This window comes from Suncus etruscus, chromosome 1, assembly GCF_024139225.1.
Source record: "Suncus etruscus isolate mSunEtr1 chromosome 1, mSunEtr1.pri.cur, whole genome shotgun sequence".
Classification (NCBI taxonomy): Eukaryota; Metazoa; Chordata; class Mammalia; order Eulipotyphla; family Soricidae; genus Suncus; species Suncus etruscus.
Window position 1 is genome coordinate 142,249,724 of NC_064848.1, and position 7,484 is coordinate 142,257,207.

At 42.1% G+C, this 7,484-nt stretch overlaps 1 non-coding gene across 1 annotated transcript; it reads left to right on the forward strand.

Moving 5' to 3' along the window:
• Positions 1-7,138: 7,138 nt before the first annotated feature.
• Positions 7,139-7,240, forward strand: LOC126028734 (U6 spliceosomal RNA). Its single transcript, XR_007502465.1, has one exon. It is a non-coding gene; the product is annotated as a U6 spliceosomal RNA (small nuclear RNA).
• Positions 7,241-7,484: the final 244 nt, after the last annotated feature.

The following is a 7,484-nucleotide window of genomic DNA, read 5'->3' on the forward strand; positions in this document are numbered from 1 at the left end:
AATCAGATTTGCAAGTTGGTTGGTTATTTTGAGCATAATAAAATGTGAGGTGATAAATGGGGACTTTGGGGGATTTTTGCCAGACATATTTTGATAGTACTTGAAATTAATATAAAACTAAGAGCCTGAAAAAAAATAAAACTAAAAACCTGAAAACAAATTAATAAAATAAGTAAAAGACTTTTTGACTATGTTTGAACAGGTCAAAGGACAGATCTTGCCAAGAGCTGACCTGTTTCTGGGTCTTCGTGCTCTTTCTTCTGTTCCTGGCAGACAGCGACACTTGAAGCCACAGGAATCTGGGTTTATTGTTTTAGCAGTGCCAGGCAGCCTCCTACAAACTCAAGGAAAGCAGGATTTCTGGAGAACAGAGAGATAGTACAGTGGATAGGGTACTTGCCTTGCATAGACCATCCCAGGTTTAATCCTCAGCATCCCATATGGTCCCGAGTCCACCAGGAGTGATTCCTGAGTGCAGAACAAGGAGTAAGCCCTAAGCAACATTGGCTCTGCTCTCTCCCTCACCTCAAGAAAGAATATAGGATTTTCACATATAACATATCCTTAGAAGGAGATGAGAATGAAGTTTTCTTTCAACAAAAAATTTAAGGCATGCCATCATGAGAAGGGGTAGAGACCTAACCTCTTTTGTTGCTCAAAAAAAAGGGGGGGGACTAATTGCTTTATTAGATAGCCCAGCTTCTTGGTGAATATGGAAAACTAAGGTTTTATCCCCTTGACATTGCATTGTACGTCCCTTTTACACCTATCTGGAGTAACCTCTAAGCACTGGTAGGTGTGTCTCCAAAAAAAAAAAAAAACTGGGCTAATTTTTTATGGGATTAAGTACTCCTTTCACCAGGTTATTCTGATACCCACAGATAGGTTCTTGGGGCACAGCTGGCCAAGGCAGGTTAGGGGTAGATGGTGATTTTGGAGGAGAAAGGGGTTACTAAATTTATGGTTCATTTCAGTAACTATATAAGTCTAATTTTTATTTTACTTCTTTGATGTGGGGTGGGAGGCACTGGCTGTGCAACACAGTAGTGCTCAGAACTTATTCCTGGCTCTGTGTCCAACAGTATTTCCTTGTAGTGTTCAGGGGACCACATGCGGAGCTGAAAAACAAACTTGAGTCAGCCAAGTGCAAGGTGAAAAGACATTTTAGCAGGCATTTGCCTTGCACATTCTCAATCCAGGTTCAATCTCCATAGGTCCCCCACCCTGCCAAGAGTGATCCCTAAAAGCAGAGTCAGAAGTAAGGCCTGGGGCCCGGAGAGATAGCACAGCAGCGTTTGCCTTGCAAGCAGCCGATCCAGGACCAAAGGTGGTTGGTTCGAATCCCGGTGTCCCGTATGGTCCCCTGTGCCTGCCAGGAGCTATTTCTGAGTAGACAGCCAGGAGTAACCCCTGAGCACCGCCGGGTGTGGCCCAAAAACCAAAAACCAAAAAAAAAAAAAGAAGTAAGGCCTGAGCATCACCAAGTATTCCCCCAAACAAAGCAAAAAAAAAAAAAATACAAACACAAAACACAAGCACCTGACCTGCTATGCTATCTCTCCAGCTCCCTTTCCTGTGGAAATTTTTTCTCTTTAGTAAAATAAACTGCGAACTATTGGTAAGCTAGTATTTAAGGAAGCGTAAGAGGCTGGACTTTTATCTTGCAAGTCCTTTGCTCTCTCTGGATAGAATTCAAGTTGTAACCACTAAGAGTGAGCATTATATGGTATGCAGGGAACCAAGTTCCCAGATTTGGGGTGAGAGCAACAGAATGGGAAATCAAAAGTTGACCAGAAGCTTTCTTTTCATGTGAGCTGGAAAGAGATCTCCAAAGAGTTAAGCCAAAGGGAGTTCAGAGTGTAAGAGCTTGCTGAGATGTCACAAAAAGCAAGCAAAATACACTTTCCTTTAGAGCCACTGGTGGTAAGTAGTTCGAGCTGGAGGTAAAGAAGTGGGCAGCTTACTCAAGCTCCCCCTCCCTTTGACTCTGGACTCTGGCCTCAACAGCTGGGAGCCCTTCACCCCAAAAATTCAATGGGATGAGCCTGGTGAACAGGTAGCATTTCCATTGTGAAAGTTTCTTTGATTTGGCACTTCTTGGAGGCAGAGCTATTCTATAGCAACTTTAACACGGTTTTATGCCAAATCTTGTGATGCTGGCGAGCAGAAAGTTGAAGACTCCAGTGATACTTTAAACACACTTTTCAAAGAAATCTGGTTTTAAATCCCCTCAATCCTCTCATTCCTTTTATCTTTTGAAACTCGAGGTAGGGGTTTTCTGATCAAATAGTACATTCTCTTTAAAAATACTAATCTCATGCTAAGCATTTCTTGCCTACTCTCTACAAAGTGATCATTTTATGAAAATAACATGACCATTAAATTGCTAATTTCTTTATCTGTCCTTACAAAGGCTTAGCTCTCTTGAGCAGTCATAAATGCAAGAGCCTAGGAAGAACTGAGTGTTGCTGGAGCCAAAGGCAAAATTCTCTAGTGGCTTTCTGTTGGCATGGCATGTCTAAACATTAATTTGCACAGGAATCGTGTAGATAGTGCCAGAGTTAAAACTCTGAGCCGTCGGCTGGAGTAGTGGTGCAAGCGGTAGGGCGTTTGCCTTGCACACACTAACCTAGGACAGACCGCGGTTCTATCCCCCGACGTCCCATATGGCCCCCTCAAGCCAGGAGTGATTTCTGAGTGCATAGCTGGGAGTAACCCCTGAGCGTCACCAGGTGTGGCTCAAATGAAGTAAAAAAATAAAACCAAAAAAATCTCTGAGCTTCACACATGAGGCTAGAGCACATTTCAAGGATATTTCAAGCACATTTAAAGCCTTTACACAGATCTTTTTTTCCATTTACCTTTTTCCCCCATAGGGACCACACCCAGTAGAGCTAGTGAGGGTCACTCTCTGTAATGTGTAGTATTTAGGGGTCTCCACGGCTACATCAAGTAGTGTCTGGCAGCCATATAGTTCTAGGAAATCAAGGTCTTCAGCTTGCTAGGCATGTTCTTTACACTGGACTATTTGGATATTTCTTTCACCTGTAAATACATGTCCACATGCAAAGACTGTAACTAACAATAGTGTGTGTGGGGAGGGTAGGGAAGCCAGGAACCTGCCTGCCTTTTGGGAGCAATGCTTAGCAGAACTCAGGGGAACATGTGGTACTGGGTGTTGAGCCTGGAAACCCTCTAGTCCAAGCATTACAATTGTCTTATTAATAAGCTTTTCTGGTAATTCTGATCTAGGTGATCCAAGACCTGGTGGCAGTTTCAGTTGTTAAAATCTCCTTGGTGGGTCTTCTGCCGTCCTAGACCAGAAAATACCCCCTTTTTTAGTCTTTGCCATTTCCTTGTCGTCTATCCATTTCTCTAGGGCATAATGACTCTCTAGAGACTCAGTTTTTCCAGCTGTTCAAGTCCAGATGAAATAAAGTTCTGTTGGGAGGTAGCAAATTGGAAACTAAATTTGATGCAAAGTACAATGTTGCTTTGCTAAAAGCAGCTTAGGGATTCTGAGTTGATAACTATTCATGTGAATGGGAAGGAGATGATCTTTGGTGGAAGTGAATTATGTGTTCTTTTTCTGAAATGTCATCCTCTATTTCAGTCCAGCATAGTTTTAAGGCTAATGGAGGAAACAAGGCATGAGGTGTGTTTAGTGAAGCTGTCGCTGCTGAAAGTGACCCCCCAGCATATTCCAGCCAATCAGCCCCAGTTTCTTCTCAACTTAGGTGAATAACCAGGTGGGAAGAGACAACTTCCATACTGAAAAGGTCATTCTGTAATGATTCAAGAGCTTCTGGCTTCAGAATTTATTGCCATACCCTTGGGTCAAGAACATTTTTACTTCTCTTCTGAACTTTCCAGAGCCCTCTGCTCAGCCTCGACTTCTCCCCATAAAGCAGACTTCACAGGAGAACAAGAGAATCACAAATATTTCTTCACATCAGTTCCTAGACTGCCAAACAAAGACTGTTGCATTTAAAGCAGTTTCTAGGACTCATGAATTGGAATGAATCAAGTGGATAATTCAGAAGGAAAAAGAGGATAATTAGGTGACTACTGAGTTTGGGGACATCCAGCACATCTTCCTCCCAGCATTGGAATTCCTCTTTAGAAGGGATGGGAGAGACTCCCCGGCCCGGCCTTCTGCCTGGAGAGGTTGGTAGAGGCAGAGGCATGGGAAACAGAGGTTTAATCAATGCTTCCCTGCCCCACTGATATGTCTCTATCAAAGCTTCAGGAAAACTTTGATAGGAGGGATAGAAACAGAAAACCATCAGAATGGGCTTCCCTTTCTCAGAGTCCATCTGAGAGGAGAAATGGAGGGGGAGCTCCTGGTTGGAGCCAAATTTGACTAAGTGAGTCAACAAACTCTTGTTTGGGAGTGATTTTCTGGCACTTACAACAGGACCTGGCCCAGCTGCCATACCTATGGTGCTATGACATGTGCCTCTGATCTTGGTGACAAAGGACATTTCACGGTGAAATGCCTAGAAGGTTCCATGATTCCTAGGGGTCAGTCCTGTCTCCTTTGTTGGGGCAGTTCTACAGAGAAGCAATAGTCCAGGGTGCTGCATGGATGAGGTGAAGTGAGACTTTCCAGGGGACTAGAAAGATGTGAAAGAAAAGAGAAATACATGTCCAAAAAAAGAGCATGGGCTTAAAAAAAGCTACTCTTCAATTTTCTAGAAATATAAGACATATATAGTACCTTTCAAGAAGTCCTATATACTTGATTACCTACCTCTGTCTGTTTTTAGGGAAAACAATCTAAGATACATGGCAATGGATTTTGGTTTTTTTTGATTTTGTGTACACACAAGGATGTAAGCACTATAATTCACAATATAGCAAATATTGATGTTTCAAGAGTATAGTGTCACAACAGCTCACCTACCACCACAGCCAGCATCTCACTATCTGACCACCATCACCATCCCCTCTCACCGGCCTCCACCATGACATAGCAAACATAGTTCATATCCTAAATCTCAGTGTCTGTTTTTATGGCCACTGTTTACTCCTTAACAATGTTTCTTTAGGGGGCTGGAGTAATAGCATAGCAGGTAGGGCATTTGCCTTGCATGCCAAACCAGGTTTGATCTCCAGCATCCTATATGGTCCCCCAAGACTGCCAGGAGGAGTAACTCCTGAGCACCCCTAGGTGTGGCCCAAAAAAAACAAACAAAAAATAGTTTCTTTACACTTCACAAATGAGTAATAACATCCAGTATCTGTTCTCCTTCCTTTGGTTTATTTTGCTTATCGGGATGCCTTCCAATTCCATCTAAATTATAGCAAATTGAAGGATATTTTTGTGTGTGTAAGGAGGGGAGCAGCCAGTGGCAACCAGGCTATTTCTAGCGCAGAGCTCAGGGGTCACTCTTATCAGTGTTCAGGGAACCATGTGATGTTAGAATTAAACCCAAACCTCCAGCATGCAAGTCAAGTATTCCAGATTTTTGAGTTATATTACTGGTCCCACTATAGATGTGTAACATTCCACTGTGTATATGCACCATATCTCTTTTTGGTTATTTTCTTGAGGGTGGGGAGGTAAAGGCAGACATACCTGGCTGTTCCCAGAGATCATTCCTGTTTGTACTTGGGGGACCATACTCAGTGCCAGGGATTAAGCCAAATTCAGCTACATGAAATGCAAGCACCTTAACACCTGTTATCTCTCTGGCCTTCTGTGGTTGGGCACCTGGGTTGTTTCCATATCTGAGTTATCAAGGATAGTGCTGCAATGAACATAGGTGTGCATACATCTTTTCAAATTAATGTTTTTGAACTTGGAGTAGATGTATTTTTATGTGTGGGGGATTAATGTATATTCTATTTTAATCAAAGAAATATATGGCATAGTTAAAAAGATAAGAAAAAGGCTTTAATTGGTAAACAACAGTACTGTAGCCCAACCTTCTCCACCAGAGTCAGGGCGGTAATCATTCTCGATTCTTCTAATTAGTGTTTATAGCAATGTTTTGAATAACAGGCATAACCTTCTATTTGCATTTTATATATTATCTATTGACTTCTCACAGCAATAGAGAATTTACCTCCTTATATATGCCAATTCTGCCTTTATTCATCCCACTCACATATCATCCAGTAGGTCTGAATTTTCCATTAAATCAATAGTCATTTTTTTGTTTTATTGTAACTATGCACACTGGTAAACAATTTTATGAAATTCCTAAAATCTTTTGTTGTGCAAATACTATCATTTTATAGATTACAAAGTAGAAAAATATTCTAGTCATGCCTAACATTCCATCAATTATATAATGCATCTCCTTCTGGAAATAACAGGGTGAAACAAATGTTCTGTCAATACAATCCCTTCCTCCAATAGCATGCTACAACGTGGACACTTTGGTCTGTGAGTCACAGAGAATGGTCACTGAAGGACTGTAGAATGACTCTGCAAATATCATTTATAATGGAACTAAGCAGTATGACACAGTTTGATTTTTGTATAACCCATCTGTCCAGTTTACAAGGACTCTCTCAGGAGTTATGTCCAAATGTTCTAACATCCCATACACCTAGTCATTCAGGCTACTTTTTCTTTGAGACATTGGGAAAAGGATTAAGCTATACCTGATGGTACATCAGTGGTGGTGGAGGGGTGTCCATGCAGCATCAGGGACAGAATTGTTGTGGCACAGGCGAGGAAAGGCTTGAAGATTGGTTCTATTTCTTGGGTCTCTGGGCTATTCTTCAATGCTGAAGCCCCTAGTTTTGGTTCCATTTCTATCTGGAGAGTCCAGTTGAAATCTTCTAATATCCTGTTTCAGCATTATCTCTGTCCATTATCTGGTCACTATCTGGACAGCTCTACTGTTCGTCCTTCTTTCTGGATTTTCATGCTTCTCCTGATGATGGGAGAACTGCCTTATGGAACTTTGCTCTTTTTCTTCATGAAACCAGTCCTTTTCTTTCCAAACCGTCTGGAGATGGGGGTAGTGATAGATGGGTAAGGACTTCACAATGCATTTGTGGTATGTGTTGAAATAATTCAGTCCACACCAGGGACCTAAATAGACAAGGCCTCCTCAGAAACATGTGGCCTTTTATCACCAAGGGAGAAAGCATGACAGGGTCTAAAACATATGGCAACTTGGTACTCACCTCGGCAACATATATACTAAAATTGAAACAATACAGAGAAGATTAGCATGGCCCCTGTGCAAGGATGACATTCAAAAAGATGTCAACTTAGCCTGGAAAGGGCCCATGTCATTTTATTCCTGGTGCTAATGTCAAAACTAATCACAGGCCCTGACTATCACAGCATGTCCCTTGGGCTGTGCTCCATACACATGTCTGAATGAGAGAAATTTCTCCCTACCTGCCCACCCACTCCCACCTCACTCCCCAACCTGAGGTTTTTTTTTTTTTTTTTTTTGGTTTTTGGTTTTTGGTTTTTGGGCACACCCGGCGGTGCTCAGGGGTTACTCCTGGCTGTC